Source organism: Dermochelys coriacea, chromosome 5 (genome assembly GCF_009764565.3).
Source record: "Dermochelys coriacea isolate rDerCor1 chromosome 5, rDerCor1.pri.v4, whole genome shotgun sequence".
Classification (NCBI taxonomy): Eukaryota; Metazoa; Chordata; order Testudines; family Dermochelyidae; genus Dermochelys; species Dermochelys coriacea.
In genome coordinates, this window is record NC_050072.1 from 69648061 (window position 1) to 69666889 (window position 18829).

General features: G+C 41.2%; 1 long non-coding RNA gene across 1 annotated transcript; it reads left to right on the forward strand.

Moving 5' to 3' along the window:
* Window positions 1-462: 462 nt before the first annotated feature.
* Window positions 463-16957, forward strand: LOC122460369. Its single transcript, XR_006281633.1, has 3 exons — window positions 463-590; window positions 2797-2806; window positions 16944-16957. It is a non-coding gene; the product is annotated as an uncharacterized LOC122460369 (long non-coding RNA).
* Window positions 16958-18829: the final 1872 nt, after the last annotated feature.

The window sequence follows — 18829 nt, forward strand, 5'->3', positions numbered from 1 at the left end:
GCCTCACCAGTTCCAAGTAGAGTGGGGCAATTACCCTCCGTGTGTTAAATATAACACACTGTTAATACAATGAAGAACGATACCTGCCTTTTTTGCAGATGCATCACATTGACTCATTTAGTTTGTGATCCGGTAACACCCAGATCCTTTTTCAGCAGTACTAGTACTTAGTCAGTTATTCCCCATTTTGTACTTGTGAATTGGATATTTTCCCTTCCTAAATGAAGTTCTTCACTTATCTGTATTGAATTTTATCTTGTTGAATTCAAACCAGTTTTTTAATTTGTCAGGGTCGTTTTGAATTCCAATGCTGTCCTCCAAACAAAGTGCTTACAACCCAATCAAGCTTGGTGTCATCTGCACATTTTATAAGCATACTCTCCACTCCACTATCCAAGTCATTAATGAAATATTGACTAGGACCAGACTCATGACTGATGCCTGCTGGACCCCACGAGATACATGTTCCCATTTTGACAGCAAACAATTGATAACTATTCTTTGAGCACAGTCTTTCAACCAGTTGTGCACACACCTTATAATAATTTCCTCTGGACCACATTTTCTTAAGTTTCTTATGAGAACACCATGTGGGATGGTGTAAAAAGCTTTATTAAAATCAAGTTATATCACATCCACTGCTTCCCACTTCTCCACTAGGCCAGTAACCCTGTTAAAGGAGGATATTAGGTTGATTTGGCATGAGTTGTTCTTGCTGGCTATTTCTTATCACCCAAATATCCTCTGGGTGCTTACAAATCAATTGTTTAATGATTTGTTCGAGTTTCTTTCCAGGTATCAAAGATAGGCTGACTGGTCTATAATTTCCTGGGTCCTCTTTGTTCCCCTTTTTAAAGATAGGTACTAAGTTTGCCCATCTTCAGTTCTCTGGGAACTCATCCATCCTCCATGAGTTCTCAAAGATAATTGCTAACAGTTCTGAGATTGCTTCAGCTAGTTCTTCAAGTACCCTAGCATGAATGCCATCAAGCCTTCCTGAGTTGAATACATAGAATCATAGATTATTAGGGTTCGAAGAGACCTAAGGAGGTCATCTAGTCCAATCCCCGGCTCAAAGCAGGACCAACACCAACTAAATCATCCCAGCCAAGGCTTTGTCAAGCTGGGACTTAAAAAGCTCTAAGGATGGAGATTCCACCACCTCCCACACTGCAACTTGAACTTTGTTCAACATCTTCATTAATGATCTGGATGATGGGATTAATTAAACCCTTAGCTAGTTCTCAGATGACACTAAACTGGGAGGAGAGGTAGATATGCTGGAGGCTAGGGATAGGATACAGAGGGACCTAGACAAATTAGAGGATTGGGCCAAAAGAAATCTGATGAGATTCAACAAGGACAAGTGCAGAGTCCTGCACTTAGGATGGAAGAATCCCATGCACTGCTACAGACTAGGGACCGAATGGCTAGGCAGCAGTTCTGCAGAAAAGGACCTAGGCGTTACAGTGGACAAGAAGCTGGATATGAGTCAATAGTGTGCCGTTGTTGCCAAGAAGGCCAATGGCATTTTGGAATGTATAAGTAGGAGCATTACCAGCAGATCGAGGGACGTGATCGTTCCCCTCTATTCGACATTGGTGAGGCCTCATCTGAAGTAGTGTGTCCAGTTTTGGGCTCCACACTACAAGAAGGATGTGGAAAAATTGGAAAACGTCCAGCGGAGGGCAACAAAAATGATTAGGGGACTGAAACACATGACTTATGAGGAGAAGCTGAGGGAACTGGGATTGTTTAGTCTGTGGAAGAGAAGAATGAGGGGGGATTTGATAGCTGCTTTCAACTACCTAAAAGAGGGTCCAAAGAGGATGGATCTAGACTGTTCTCAGTGGTAGCAAATGACAGAACAAGGAGTAATGGTCTCAAGTTGCAGTGGGGTAGGTTTAGGTTGGATATTAGGAAAAACTTTTTCATTAGGAGGATGGTGAAGCACTGGAATGCGTTACCTAGGGAGGTGGTGGAATCTCCTCCTTAGAAGTTTTTAAGGTCAGGCTTGACAAAGCCCTGGCTGGGATAATTTAGTTGGGGATTGGTCCTGCTTTGAGCAGGAGGTTGGACTAGATGACCTCCTGAGGTCCCTTCCAATGCTGATTTTCTATGATTCTATGACATCAAGTGGCAAGAACTGTCAGGAAGTTATTCATACAATTATTACTGGTAGTTTAACAATATAGTATGCTAATAGTCATACTGACTGACTGAGGGCCATTGTAGCCAGAGTAGGGGCATATGCATAATAACTGCACAGTTACAGCCACACATTGATTATATAAATCCCTCTGCTTTGACTGGTTACTGCCCTCAGGATTATTATTATTTAATATTCATATTATGCCACAAACCTGCATGATTCTTTGCAGAAAACAAACTGGCATGGTCCCTTCCATGAAGAGCTAACAGAAGGGAGCCTAGGTTTAGAGCTCACAGCTGGCAGGGGATGTCTCCTCCATGGCATGCTCCAGGGAGTCCCAGCTCAATGGATGTGGACAGAGTAGGCAAAGTTCTGCCACATTTTTACACACACACTTGTGCCAAAGCAGAATAAATTACTGTACAGAGGCTGCAACAATTTACATTGCTTGATGCTCTGTGATGTGGATCCCATCCCTCGAGGGTAGTTTTGTAGAAGCTGGAGGTTGAAGGAGGAATTTGTAGCATGGTTCCTGAAGATTATTCCCACATAAAGTGGAATGGGGAGCATAAATTAGACCAATACAGAAATAACAGTGAAGGAAGAGGAACAGAAAGGCAAGAGAAGGATTATAAAAAACAAAGATGTGACATTGTGTATTAAGCTTAACCGATCATGTTTTTGACTTTGTGATTGGCATAGGGCAAGAGAGAAAAGGTATCATTAGAGATCAGCAAAATTCCCCATCCATAAGCCTGTAGTGTTCTTTGTGATGGTAATGAGACAGGATCCAGGTGCAGTAAGTACAGAGTACAGCTACTATATGCAGGTGACAGGACAAGCAGATATTCTGTATGTAGGAATATAAGCCCAAATTAAACCTGTGTGAACTATGGTTTTAAATTGAGTTAGGATATTAGCATGAGCAACAGGCGCAAAGCCTATGACCAAAAAAGAATGAAATCATGAGAAAGAAGAGTTGTTGTGCTAAACTTATAGAGGCCTTTTGAAATACCAGTGTTATCTTATTTCAAGTTTGGGCTGAATTAATAGAAATAAAACATGGTTAATTGGGTATCAGGTGCAGAATATAATTAGCTATATAAGAAACTCCTTCATGTGGATTTTGCTAAAATCTGACAATTGGCAAAGACATCACTTGTTTGTTAAAGGATATAAAAACAAACTCTTAAAGGGCTCATTGCTAATATCTGCCTAACCAAGTTAGAGCGGATTAATATGGGTCTAAGCACCCCAGAGTTTAGCCAGTTGATAATGCTTATAAATATTTTGTTCCTGTTTGGATGTAGTGAATTGCTCTAAACATGCCTAAAAGCCTAAATAATAAGCAATTGTATAAATACCATTCAGCCTTTGGATTTAATAAAGGATTTTATGGTTAAATTAGTGTTATGGTAATACCCTGCATAAATAATAATAATTCCAACACTGTAGTGCACAGACTGAAGAATATAGCTTGTGCTGCAGGGTTAACCCCCAGAAGCTGCCTCGATCCAGGCTCAGACTGATCAATCATCTGAAAACTGCTTTATTGCAATACACTGCTTACAGCACGTATGGTCGCCTCTTCTTCTTTCCCCTTCCTACCCTATCACACAATTTAACAATAAATATTAAGTACAATGGGCCTGAGTATAAATGAGAATTAGAGTTAGTGTAACTAAAAATAGAATTAATCTTAGTTCAAGAAGTAAAAGGGGCAAGGAAACCTTCCTCAGGAGGCACGGATCATCAAAGGGTAGATATTGAGAAGATGGGGTCAGAGGGATGATGGGATAAGAAGTCAATGCATCCTTATTCATATGGGCATATGGTCCTGAAGGCTATAGACTATCAGAGCAGAAGGATTTATAGCAGCTAGCGTGCAGAGCTGAGATGATGGAGAGTACATTTGAGCATCATAATACATTCAGTATAACAGTTGACCACTTTCCTTGTTAAGTTGGTAGTAACCATTTTATTGGCTAAAACTCAGAGGATAAAAACAAGTAGTCCTGGAGCTTATTAGCTCAGGAGAAGTACTGCTTCATATTCTAAAAAAGTAGCACCCAAAGTAATTGGAAGATGGGAAGAAGAGGGAAATCCCAGAGACGACATCTTCAGAATGAAGTAAATTTCTGTGTCTTCTCTATATCTAAGCTGTAAGTCTGTAAAAATTTAAATTGTAAGAAGATAAAGTAGAAACTCAGGATCTACTATTGCCACAGGTATTGGCTTTCTCTGGGACCAAGGGGTGCTCAACTCCCTGCTCTGCCCAGGTCCCACCCCCACTGACCCCTTCCCCCAAGTCCCCACCCATACCCCGCCTCTTCCCACCCCTACTCTGCCTCATGCCCCACCCACACTTTTTCCCAAGCCCCCACCTTTTCCGGCCTCTGCTCCACCACTTTCCCTCCCTCGAGCATGCCCCATCCCCGCTTCTCCTCTCCCTCCCAGCAACTCCTCCAAGCCACGGAACAGCTGATTGTTGTGGGCGGGAGGCGCTGGGAGGGAGGGGGAGGAATTGATCAGCATGGCCACTGGCGGACAAGAGGCACTGGGGTGGGGGAAGCTGGCTGCTGATGGGTGCTAAGCACCCATTAATGTTTTTCCATGGGTGCTCCAGGGCTGGAGCACCCATGGAGTCAGCGCCTATGACTATTACATTTGTTGACCTCTCTCTTTTGGGGCAGAGGGGGGGTGGGGAAGAGGAGAGAAGAAACAAATCTCATTTTTGCTGGGGCCTTTTAGGCAATTTACTTAATAGGTCAGTCTTTTTCATTTACTAGGAATGCAGTAAATATCATTGGCATGTGTTGTTTTCCAGGAGATAACTCCCCACCCCGCTAAAGAGATTATCATGTCTCACTCAGTACACACTGCATTTTGAACACAGTGGATTATATTCTGGCTAGGATCAAGTTAAAAAAAATTTCAGACAAATAGTTTATTTCCAAAAAAATGCAGTTTCAGGTTGACTAAAACTATTCTCATATTTAACAGTTTCAGACAAAATAATTCAGACTAGATTCACAAAGGGATTTAGCAGCAGCAGTACTCATGGCCCCTCATACCCAAAGAGTTAACCTACAGAGCAAGTCATTTACCTGGGATGTTGAAGATTCATGTTTGATTCTTTGCTCTGCAACATAGACTTGAACCCAGGCCTCTCACTTTGCAGGAGAGTGCCCCCAAACTATCTTGTACGGGAGGGTGGGTCTCCCTCAGTCTCTTCTGTTAAAGCTTTATATCAATACTTAGAACAGGGATTTGAACTTGGGTTTCCTGTATCCCACATGAGTACCCAAAAAATAAAACAAGGATTCATCCAGGTCTCGCACTGACCTCTATTCCTTCAAATCAATATGACTAAGAGTTATATTTACTAATATAATATACTAAGAGTTAATTTCTCCAAATGGAAAAACTGCGGGGCTACAGCAAGTTACCTGGCATCTTTGGCTGAGTGCCTACTTGTATCTTGCTAGCTTCAGTGTTCCTTCCCCTTAGACAGAAACACCGTCTAACACGCTATTTACACGCTATGCTGATTAGCCAAAGGGTGCTTTCTTGGAGGAAAAAAATGGATTTTTCTCCTTCCAACAGTAACGCTTATCCTATTTTCATAACAGCCAACAGCAATAGGACTTAAAAAGCAAAACACTGTGAAATTTAATTAAAGGATGTTTTGAGAAGCATATTTCAACTAAGCTAGGTGAGGGAGTCACTGAATTTCTCATTAACTTTAGATATGGTAAGAATTATTTTGAAAGCATCACATTTTACTATACAAATAATGATATTTTTGTAGTCTGGTTTGGGTTAGTGTGGAGACATGGTTTTACTCTATGGACAGGAATGCCAAGTGAATGCCTAGCAGACAGAGGCATCCTCCAAAACATTCAGAACACATACATATATAACAAAAATTAAATATTTTAACATAAGCCATTCTGAACTGAACATAATGGATGAGTGCAGAAACAGATGAATAAAGTTAACTCTAAGTTTTCTTCATGGATGGTGCATACATTTCTAATGTGTGCTGTGGAAACAGATTGATACATACATAAGTATGCTTTCACATTGCACTTAGGCACCACACATTTTTTGTCAATACAGTGCAGAAAATATTAAGAGTGATACTTTAAATCTATTACTACTGTAAATAAGAAAAAAGTTCATAAGTGCCACAATTTGTCAGATCTTCAGTTAAAGCCGAACACTATACAATCGGAGATTACAGAGTTGGGAGCAGCACCTTTGCCAAGTGAGAAACAGTCTATACTATACATAATGTGATCTAGCCTTGACGTGAATAGCTTTTAGTTTGCTCTAACTCCTGTGTTAAGCAAACTGATCTGCTGTCTGTTTGTCCTTAATGTCATCAAAAAAGACTTTCCAATTTTCCAAGTTGAATTTGTCTTCACTGCTTGTTGTATTACTAGTATTACCAGATCTAAATAGTATTTCCCTCCCTTGCATAATTACCTTTTATGTTTTTCTATGAAGATACCACTGTCTTCCTTAACTTTGTTTATTTAAACAAATTTAATTATTGAAACTGTTCTGAAATCCTTTCATTGCTCTAGTTACCATTCTTTAGGTTTATTTTATCATACTAATGTCTTTTTAAAGCTGTTGGTACCAAAACCGTCTTCAGCATTATATCACAGGTTCATTCTTACCAATGCAGTGTGAAGAGATCCCTCTATGCTTTCTATACATCCCAGAACAGGATTGGCCCTTCACAACACTATGCTGTGAACTCATCTAGTGTGTTTCCCAATGTTACTCCTCAATCTCTTCTGAGAGCTGATCATCTGTTTCCCTAGCCCACAAAGGATTGGCACCACACCCTGAGTCTGGATCAGGCCCTTTTCCTCTGGACTTCATTTATCAGAGGCACCAATAATCTTCAGCAAAACCCAACAGATAAAGAGTTCAACATAAATCCAACAGCTAAACCATATTTCCCCTAATCCAGGGGCTACCTTGCCAGAGTCTCTCTTTTCCTAGCAGTTCTTCCCTAGACCATCTGCTTGGACATCCCCCTACTCTAGCAACTGCCATATGAGCCAACCTTCTTTCTGTACTCTGCACCCCATTCCTTCAGCGGTTATAGGAATCAAGTGCTCATTGAGGAGTGACCCAACCCCTTCCCACCAGTGTCTGATAATCCCCTTTCCCAGGCCCAAATACCTATTCTTAAAGGTGCTCTGTCTCAGAATAAAGGTGGCAGGCCTGAGGTCCCCTAGCTCTTAAAGGGGCAGACCACCCAGTTACATTTCTCTTCATGACTCATTTCTAAATAATCCATGAATATATATCTTTGCTGAATTACTTCCCCAGTTGTATTATGTTGAAGGCTTTTATAAACACACATCTACCAACATCCTCTGCCACAAAGCATTAGATTTGCAAGTTAACTAAGTTTTCATACATTTGTATAAATTCAGGCATAGATCAGGAGTATTACCCTTCCTTTTTTAAAGTTATGCTGTAACAAACCCCACTATGAGGGTATAATTACACACCTTTATTTGGGGACTCAATTGTTTGTTTGTCACATACTGTATATAAATCCATTAAATAAATTAAAAGCATTCATACCACATTTGCAGTTTGGCAAGCAGTAAGATGGGGAGGATTCCCTGGGAGTACCATCCCTTGCTTCATTATAACAACCCCAAAAATGTCAAAAGAACTGCACTGGTGTTCTTAAAAGAACTGGTAGTGATATTTTAAGATCATGGATTCAAAAGTCAGGGATGAACTTCTTTTAAAAAGGCAAAAGTGATGGCTCTCTGACTTCAGAGCCACTTGTAAAATTCCATGGTAGCTCCAATAAGTTCTCATAGTAAATTTTAAATAGGATGAAGTGAGAAATTTGGACATTAAAAAAATGAAAGAAAGATACTTGCTTGTGAGAGAACTCGGGATATGTGGATTTGGATAATCTAAATTGAGAGAAATCAAGAAAGAAGATGACTGAAATATTTTAATACCAAGGGTATTTACCCCCATATCACTTTCTAATTTCATATGAAATCCCCCTCACTGAGCCTTTACCATTACATCAGTGGGCACAAGACCAGCAGTGTACATGAGCTTTCCTGCAGACAAAAACCTGTAGTCTATATTGGAAAATAGTCTTGGCCAGTCTGTTGATACTTACTTCATCTCACTTTGTTCTGCCCAGTGTTTCAGATAATCCAGACCCTCTGCACATTTAGTATATCAGCTTTTATATTTGCTGTACCTTCTATTTGTCTCATCACCAAACTGAATTCATGTTGAATTAACATTTTTCTCAAGGTCATTAATGACTAAGGTGAATAATGCTTGTTCCAATATTGACTTATCCCATTTTACACATCCTCCCACAGTAATTTGGTCCGATGGGGATAAATAATATTTTTCTTAAGTAACTAGATTACCCATTTTACTGTATACTAGCCCAACAATATTTCCCCAGCCTCTCACTGAGTTTTCTGTGTAGCATTATATATTGTTAAAATACAGATAAATTGTAGTCTTTTCATTCACCAATACTTATGTCAAAAAAGAGTGATCATGTTAATTTGGCATGGTCTTTGCATCACAAACTTAGCTGTTCTATGTAGGTACTTATATAGTTTCCCCTCAGTGGAGCATAATCACTTCCTAATTATTTAAAAATAAAAATGCTATTAACAGTCAGTCTCTCTCTCCCTTCCCCCCATCCTCCCACCTTCCTATCCGAAGTGAACAGGATGTGTTGTGAGAATATGACCTGCAGGGGCAAAATGGGCAGGGGCAGACAGGGGAGCTGGATCCTCTGATGGGGACATTGAATGTGAATTGTGTTAGAGCACCAAGGGCATGAGAGTGGAAGATGGGATTGTTACAAGACCTGATTTGGAAAGCCAGATTACACTCTGAAATGGAGTATGAAAAGTCTACCACTTCCCCCCTGTCCACAAGGCTTGTTACTCAGTCAAAGAAAGCTATTAGGTTGGTTTGACATGCTTTGTTCTAGACAAATCCATGCTGACTGTTACTTATCTTCTAGGTGTCAGCAAATTGATTGCTTTAATTATTTGCTCCATTATCTTCCTGGTACTGAAGTTAAGATGTCTGGTCTGTAATTCCCTGGGTTATCCTTATTCTCCTTTTTATAGATTGGCACGATATTTGCCCTTTTCCAGTCCTCTGGAATCTCTCCTGTCTAATGGTGGATATGCTGGGATGAGATGAGAGGAGGATAGATCTGATAGGGGATGTACCAGCAGGTGTTGGAGGCTCAGGTATATGAGCCCTTGCAGCAGGCTCATGGTCCAGATGATAGTCATTGAAGGACCAAAATGGACACTGTGTAGAATCAAGCATGTGGGTTTGTTACACACAGCACTGGCGGAGTGTCACCTTGCTTATTAGGCTCAGAGACACTGCCAAACAATTGATTACAGTGGATTATATGGATTTTCCATGGACGGATAGAAATGACAGGGTAGGCAGTCCCAAACCCCTGGATAGGTCTAGTAGCAAGACAAGATAAGCACAGTAGCCAATAGTCAAAGATTACATAATGTCTCCACCCATGGTTTCAAGTTAACAAGTAACATACAATTAGTACACAGGTGTTTTCCTTTAAACAATGTATAAACTGGGTTAGTATAAAATATATATGTTGAATTCTGATTTGGGGTCCATAGGAATGAAGTAGCTCCTCTGATTGTCCACAGGTACATACCTAGGGGTTAAAGCAAAGAGACAAATGAAAAGCACATGGCAATAAAGATTACTTTTTAGTTCCCCATTTGTGTTTCTAAAGCAGGCATTGATAGTGGCTTGGAGGAGGGGTATACATCTGTGAGAAGGAGGATGTCGTATCTCATACTGACATGTTTGAATCTCTTCCATAAACTCAAGGTTGGTGTGTGGAAAGACACCTCTTCCTACAGAAGAAACAGGGCCCCTTTCATTCCTTAGGTCTGTTTGCAACTTTTAGATAAAGCCACCAATTATAATTCTTCACCTGGCATCTTGCTGACCAAGCTTGTCTCAGCAATAAGAAGTTTGTCTTTTGTTTGTTCTGCTTCTTAGCTAATACTGTTCACTATTTGCTAGGCCTCTGGCCTCTTGACCAAACTCTGGGCTTTGGACCTGTAAAAAGAGCTGACATGGTCTATATTTCAGGTTGTTATATAAATAGCATATAGATTTTAGCCCTTCAGTCATTTTGGGGGCTTTCAGACTTCTAAGGTTCCAGAGGGTCCCCTTTAAATATAAAGAGAGGGCCTGGAGGCTTTGCCATTATAAAGTGGCTGTGCAGGAAATACAGGTAACCCGGTAAAAACAAGACTGGGCACGTCCCAGGCAACAGCTGTGTTCAGGAGGATGTGGTGGTCCAGAAGGCTCTGGCACATTTGTTGGGGAATACCTGTGGGCTCAGAAGGTTCAGGTGGGATTAGCAAGGATGCTGAAAGTGCCAGTTATTTTAGGACAAGAGAGGGCCCAATGCGGATATGGGGATTTTTCAAGGCTGGTATATCAGGTCTGGTATAATGGGAGGGAGAGACCTTCTATCTGATCAGCATGGCCCTATGTACAAGGCAAGGTGTGAGGTGATGGTTTCAGAAGAAACCTGTGATGTGGGGTTCTGTGGAGGAGTTGATGCACACAATCCCGAAGGAGCTGGGGGTGTTGGGGCATGCAGAGAGGAAATGCAGCCTATAGAAGGAGAAGACGTGGTAGAGTTTAACATGGGTTGAGTTTGGGTTGGGCTGCTCTCCTTTGAGGGAGAAGAGCCCAGTGTATAGGCACAAAAGCCTTTGGGAGTAAATTTGGGACAAAAGTGTGAAGGAGTAAGAGGATGTTGGAATGTGTTTTAGCTCATGATATGGTGGAAATTGGAAAAGGATTACTGTATAAGGTGGGGGAAATTACATTGAACCAAGAGGTTGGTTAACTGATTAATATGTCAGGGCACAGAGTATCAGTATTATGTAATGACTGAGGATTTTGTCATAGCTGTAGGCTGATTGTCTTTCTCGGTCTTTTGTTTTTTATGGAGCGATGTGTTTCTGTGTGTGAAGGAGCTGCATTTGCATCCACATTTTGGAAGGATACGAGAAGCAGAATTTTCAGCATATGTATGGGGCTTTCTATGGAGGAATGTAGCAGCTGTTATGCTATTGAGCCAGGACAACTGGTCAAGGGTGATTTCTTCTTGGATTGGACTTTGGACACCAAATCGATTGTATTTGGAGGATGGAGCAAACCTTTAGTGTTGAGGTTCTCCTGTCAAACGAATATCAGACAGAAAGAAGAAGAGGGTTAGGTTGTCTTGTATCAGTATGGTCTCTATTTTTGACCCTTTCTGTTGTTTTTTGATGTCTGTTTTTGCTGTGTTGTTTTAGTGGTTGGAGTGTTTAATAAAAGATTGCAGATGGCCAGTTACTCTCAGACAAGCAAGTTCCAGGAAACTCTCTATTTAATGTCGTTATGACAGGCTTGTCCCTCACAGTTTCCAGTTTCCTGTCCCTATACTCACAATTGTTTGCTAATTCATACAAGTTCATGTACATGTTTCATTTGTTCTCCTCCTGTTTTTGGGTCCTCCTGTGGGAACATGCCCTCTCATGATTTGTATTTTGAAATGTGTCTAAGATACGGTAATTACCCATCTAGGTAAGCTATTTTAAGGCATCTAATACAAAAGGAAGCACATTTAATAGGAATCATTTTCCAGTTAGTTATATTGAAAATGTCCCCATTAACTATTCAAGTTTTAAAGAAAAAAAATGAAGAAACAAAAGAGCTAATAGGTAAATTTTTTTTTAAAGCTGCTTCTTTCCAATTCAAAAGACTACTTGGTATTCTCCCCATATAAGCAGACACTCTAATCACAAATATTTGACAGTATTCCGAGGAGAAATGCCTTGTTAACCTATAGTGAAGTAAGTGGGAGAAGATGGGATGAGAAGACAGGGAAGCAGAAGAAAAAAAAATTACAAAAACCTTAAAAACTTTCTGTCTGGTAGCTTCACTATTTACTCTGCTTTTTATTATTCCCCCCTCCCCCCCACACACACTTTTGTTACGTGTAAATTTTTGAGTTTATGCTTCAGCAGGAGAAGGTGAGGCACTGAGGTAGTGAGTTTCAAACCAAATGACACATGACAAGGTGTTCTGGGCCATGGTGCTCGAAGCACCACAGGTCCAGCAGGAGTACTCTGAGAAAAACCAAGTCTTACCCACAGCTGTGAATTATTGGCTTTATTGAAGGTTAGTGACCCACCCGCAACGGGGACTCCAAGCGTTGTAGTCACGGAGGCGGGGAACCCAGCACACCGCAGCTTTGCCTGGGACGGAGTCCGACGGAGGGGCAGACAATCAGCATTAATAAGCATTACACCAAAACAGCTCATGAATATAAAGTTAGGTGCTTCTTAAACGAGGGCTTTCTACTACCTGGCAAAGGGCCATGCAAAGCAGCTGTGTCCTTCAATAACTATCTCTATCCCACAATAACGAAGCAGCTATCTATGTCCCACAGTAACCTCTCGGCTCGAGAAAGTGGAAGTTCCCTGGCTAGGCCATAACAAAGTCTTCCGCAGCCCCTTACACAAGGGAATTATTTTTCAGAAGTGCTAAACACTGAAAGCCAGTTTAAGTCAGTGGAAACTGCTGGTGTTGATTACATCTGAAAATCAGACCCAATGTTGTTATGCCTTATTCTAAAAGCAATTTTGTCTCATATTCAATTTCAATACGAATTTACTGAAGAAGACTACCAGAAAAAAAATCCTCAAAGCCTTTATGAAAAACATATGCTTCAGCTGGTTTTCTGGTCATGACTAAAGGTCTACATTAGCTGTTACCACTCAAGAAAGAGATCGTGGAGTCATTGTGGATAGTTCTCTGAAAACATTCACTCCATGTGCAGCGGCAATCAAAAAAGCAAACAGAATATTGGGAGTCGTTAAGAAAGGGGTAGATAATAAGACAGAAAATATCATATTGCTGCTATATAAATCCATGTACACCCACATCTTGAATATGGTGTGCAGATGTGGTCACCCCATCTCAAAAAAGATATATTGGATATTGGAATTGGAAAAGATTCAGAAAATGACAACAAAAATGATATGGAGTATGAAATAGCTGCCGTATGAGGAGAGATTAATAAGACTGGGATTTTTCAGCTTGGAAAAGAGACGACTAAGAGGGGATATGATAGAGGTCTATAAAATCATGACTGGTGTGAAAAAAGTAAATAAGGAAGTGTTATTTACTCCTTATAAACACAAGAACTAGGGTCACCAAATGAAATTAACAGACAGCAAATTTAAAACAAACAAAAGGAAGTATTTCTTTACACAATGCAGTCAACCTGTGGAACTCCTTGCCAGAGGATGTTGTGAAGGCCAACACTATAATGGGGTTCAAAAAAGAACTAGTTACATTCATGGAGGATAGGTCCATCAGTGGCTATTAGCCAAGGTGGGCAGGGATGGTGTCCCTAGCCTCTGTTTGCCAGAAGCTGGGAATGGGTGACGAGATGGATCACTTAATGATTACCTGTTCTGTTCATTCCCTCTGAAGCACCTGGCATTGGCCACTGTCAGAAGACAGGATACTAGGCTAGATGGACCTTTGATCTGACCCAGTATGGCAATTTTTATGTCCTTATGGTCTCCATCTGTGACTGTTATTGTATTATGCACGACACCAAAATGCTGTAGTAAACTAAGGGCATGTCTACACTAGAAACTTTAGTCAAGCTATGGTAGGTTGCCCTACAACCATCAGCAGTAAATTACCATCCAGGCTCTCAGCTCCACACACAATTCTGCGTGCGGGAGCTCAGCTGTCCAGCCAGGAGCTCTGTACCCCAAGTCCAGGAGGCTCCTGGGCTCCTGATCAGTAGAGAGCAGGGAGTACAGGGTGAAGCCCAGTGGAGAGCATGGAGCCTGAGCAGCAGCCAGGCTGGAGACCCAGGACCCGGGGTACAGCCCTGCTCCATGTAGGGCAGGTGCAGCCGGTATGGGAGTAGGGAGCCTCGGGGGCAGCTTCTCTCTAGCTAGAGCCCCCATCAGCCCCAGGTTGACAGCCTGACTTTCTTGTCAATTTCATGGCTCTATGCCAATATAAGTAACATAGTGTCTACACAGATACTTTGTTGCCTTAACTACATCAACATAAGCCCTACACCTCTTGTGGAGATGGAGTTATTATGTTGGTGTACTAGAACACTTACATCCACAGGGACAAGGCTATAGTGTGTACACTGACATAATTAGGTCAGTGTAAACTGCCTTGTCAACCTAACTCGGTAGTATAGACCAAGCATACATAATCATTCAAGAACCACTCATTTTCAATTAGGGTTGTAAGTAGGCTTTCTCCAAGGTGAGAAGTGAATGTGATCAAGCAAGTAATGCCAGACCCACTCCAAAAAGCTGGTCATCTCCAGTCTGTAACATGAGGGTTGGCAATTTTTAAAAATTTAAAAATTCAGTGGGCCAAATTTTCTGGTCTGCCAAGTTCACATTGCACCATTTAAGCGGCACAAAGTTAACCTAAACCAGCCAGAGATACCCACAGGTGAATTTTCCCACTAGAGAGGCAATTTCCACAGTCATAAGTCTAGTCCTTCAAGTCCTAGCACAAGGGTAAAGAATGTGCATGTTGTGGGTAGACCAGGAGTGTGAAGGATCTGAGTACCACTATGCCTGATCCTCTGCTGGCATATGCTCTATTATAAGGCTTACACTAATGGCTGCAATTAGAGCAGGCCTGCTGTTGCTCTAACTTCAGTGATGACTGAGTGGCAGAGGATCAGGCAGCCTCAACTGGCTCCCAGAAAATGCTACTCTCCACCATGTCCAAGTACAACTTGAATACATTGGAGAACTAGGGCCAGTCTCTGTATAAATACAGTTTTATTTGTTCAGATTTTTTTTGTTTTATATATCTAGTATAATTCACAAAAGTGAAAGTAAATCAAATTCAGTCCAGTCTATTGTTTTTCCTCTGTTTTTTTTTTTCAGCCTACTTCTTTTTACTTGGTCTTCTCTGAGAGAGGATTATCTCTTCTGTACCAGACATCTGTTATTCCTGAGCTAGTGAAATAAAACTGCTTTGTGCTCATACAGCCTGCAGCAGTACAGTGCATCTCCTTAGTTAGATCATGATCCAAAGGTTTATGCACATTTATTTACACTCCTGATTTCAAATATGAAATGTCAAGGCACCTGTTTTATTTTTGTTTGTTTGTTTTTTGGTTTCATAAATGCAAAGCTTGTGGTGCCAATAACTTTATTGTCTACTAAGGTTATTTGAAGACTCACTCCAGCAGAAAAGGTTTTTACTGTTTTGGCCCTAAAGTCACATTTTCAGGAATTTAGGGTTTAGACTTACGTGTTGCTGTACATAATTATAATGGGCTCTGCTAATCTAAAGACCAGACAAGCCTGCTGTACACAATACTATATTACATATCAGCCAACAGTAAGTTCAAGAGACCTGTGTATATTGATAACCAAAGTAAAAATAAATTAAAAGCAGATATTTAAAGAAAACAATTTATTTAATGCAATAGCAAATATGGGCCACTTTCTCTCCGACAGAGTTTATTACCACTAGGGCATGAGAAAACAGCATAAGTTTCGGCTCACAATGGTTATGTTTACACTACAATAGTGGGGTGTGGTAACAGCTCATGTATACATACCCTAGGTAGCTTGAGTACTGGAGCAGTGAAGCTGCAGGACAATGGGCTTCAGTGCAGACTAGCCAGCAAAGCAATTATCCAGGGTTCTGGGTGGGCTTGTGGAACCTGTCCTGCTGCAGCTTCACTGCTACTGCTAACCAAACTAGCTAGATTTAAGCTGGCTCAGGTGTCCATACATGAACAGCAGTCACACTTTGTGATTGCAGTGTAGACAAACCCTAGGTAAAGAGGATTAAGGGTAGGTCTATACTTAAAATGCAACAGTGGTGTAGCTGAGTGCTTCAGTGAAGACTCTACTAAACCTAGTTAATCCATCTCCATGAGAGATGGTAGCTATGTTGAGGGGAGAAGCCCTCCCATCAATGTAGTGCTGTCTACTCAGGGGATTAGGTCGCTATAAACGCATCACTCAGGGGTGTGGATTTTTCACACCCGAGTGATGTTGTTATACAAATATAAATTACAGTGAATACAGACCACTTCATTCCTGAATTAAAGTATCCTTGATAGAGAGAGGATTAAACACACTTTAATTTATGCACATTGATTTCACACCTTTAGTTGATTAGTCAATTTTCCTCAGTGTCCTTTGTGGATATGCCCTAAATTTCCTTGGAATTCCTGTCAGGAGGTGAAATTCCCTTATATGGGAGCCCTGATGGGCTGAATTCAAACCAGGTGAGATTCATGTCTTTGCAGAGAGTCACCACATGACCTATGCATCACTTCATGAGGTGTGTATTTTCCCCTGGTATAAGCAGATGCAACTCATTTAAAGTGGAAGTTTGTATGTAGCACAGCATAAACAAATAGTCTGATTTAATATGACTGGTGGTATAGATCTTTTAGGAATTGTTTCATGTATGGACAATTCCTAACAATTCTACAGAGCCAGCTGCTCTTCTTATTTAAACCTAAGTTACCCTTACTGTGCATCACAGATGAAAGATTAAGGTAGGTAGAAGACTTTTAAGGGAGATAAACTATTTTGTGGTTTGCAGTCATTAGAAAAATAATTCAGTTCCTCTTAGCAAATGTTTTGTCTAAGTGTTCAAAAACGCAAAGAAGGTAACAAAAGCCCACATCCTACTATTTGAAATTTTTCGATTGTCACTTCCCTAGGTATTATGTGAGAAAAAAGACCAACCTCCTACCCTAGCAGAAGTAGTCTTTATCCTCCAACTCAGCTAATTCTTTACAGAAAGTGGTCTAATCTTCCACTTCTTGTACACTGTGAGCTGCCTCATAAGAACTTCTGCAAGCAAACCTCTGGGACTCTGGCTCATTTTACTCCAGTTTCAAAACTTGATAGTTCTTAAAAGGCTTTATTTCCTGGAGAGGATAATTTTTGTATCACTTTAATCTGTGTGACAAAGTTCCTCCTCTACCTTGGTGGGTCTTGTGCTTTTTGGCAGATTTGCTCGCCTTGGAGCTTCATGGCACCCCTCAGTCTTGGCCGTTTTTCTGAACCCAACAGTCCAGGTTGACGACTCCTGTGTCTGACCAGGAGTTGGGAGGATTTGGGGGGAACCCAGGCCCGCCCTCTACTCCGGGTTCCAGCCCAGGGCCCTGTGGAATGCAGCAGTCTAGAAATAGCCTGGGCTATTTCCCCATGGTCTCCTGCCAACACCTTCTTTATCCTCACCACAGGACCTTCCTCCTGGTGTCTGATAATGCTTGTACACCTCAGTCCGCGTTCTCACTCTCAGCTCCTAGTGCCTCTTGCTCCCAGCTCCTCACATGCACACCACAAACTGAAGTGAGCTCCTTTTTAAAACCCAGGTGCCCTGATTAGCCTGCCTTAATTGAGTCTAGCAGCTTCTTGATTGGCTGCATGTGTTCTAATCAGCCTGTCTATCTTAATTGTCTCCAGAAAGCTCCTGATTGTTCTGGAACCTTCCCTGTTACCTTACCCAGGGAAAAGAGACCTACTTAGCCTGGGGCTAATATATCTGCCTTCTATTACTCTCCTGTAGCCATCTAGCCTGACCCTGTTACATCTGGTATTTATTTATTCATTTCCTCAGACTTCTGGCTGTTGTAATACTTCTTCAGAGCCTTTTGATACACATTATACAAACTATTGAAAGTTAGCCAGCAAGTAAGCAAAGTTGCTGTCACAGTGGCTCTAGTTGTGACTAGATGTATACAAAACTTTGTTTCATGGAGCAAGGAATGCATCTTTAAAGAAGTCAATTGGTCACATAATAGGAGTTGCTATGAAAAGGATATGAAGCACACTCTACGGCACAAAGTACCATTAGTTTCTTATATTGATAAATCCTGATGTCTCTCTCTCTCAGTGTCAGCTTTTTTGACTTAATTACTCTTCTTCTCCAAACTAGAAGTTATAATAGCATTATAAATGTACGTTGGGTGAAACTTTGGAATAGGGGAGGAAGATTCTCAACTCCACTCTATCCCCTTTGCTCTTCTGTGGTGGTGCAATATTGACAGAAAGATGTGCTCAACAGCCAGTTCAGGAGTCCCTTCAAAGGGGGCAATCCTTGAATGGTATAAAGCCAGCATAGCTCATTCTACACCACCCACTCCTGGCCTCCACAGTGGAGGGAGTGTCCATGTTCAGGGTGATTTATGCTCCAGCAATCCTCAAAGGCATATGAGCCCCCAGCTGTTATTTGAACTAGGGTTGAATGGACCATTGGTTGTCTCCAAGAAAGATAGTGGGATCATCTTCCCCTTTCTCTAGTGTGTCAAGAACTGCTCTAGTACACCTAAGGATTTGTTTCAGGGGCTTTGTTTCAAAGATGCACGTCACAGTTCCTCATTTTAAGGGGCAGAGGCATTTAAATGAAGATTTGTATTGAGATTTAGTTTCAGAGAACTACACAAAAATCTGTTTTACTTGGCCCAAAGAAGGAAAGTTCCAAAAATCTGCCAGATTCAAGGGATATGTCACGCAGGTAGAAATTAAGTTATTTTACATACAAGTC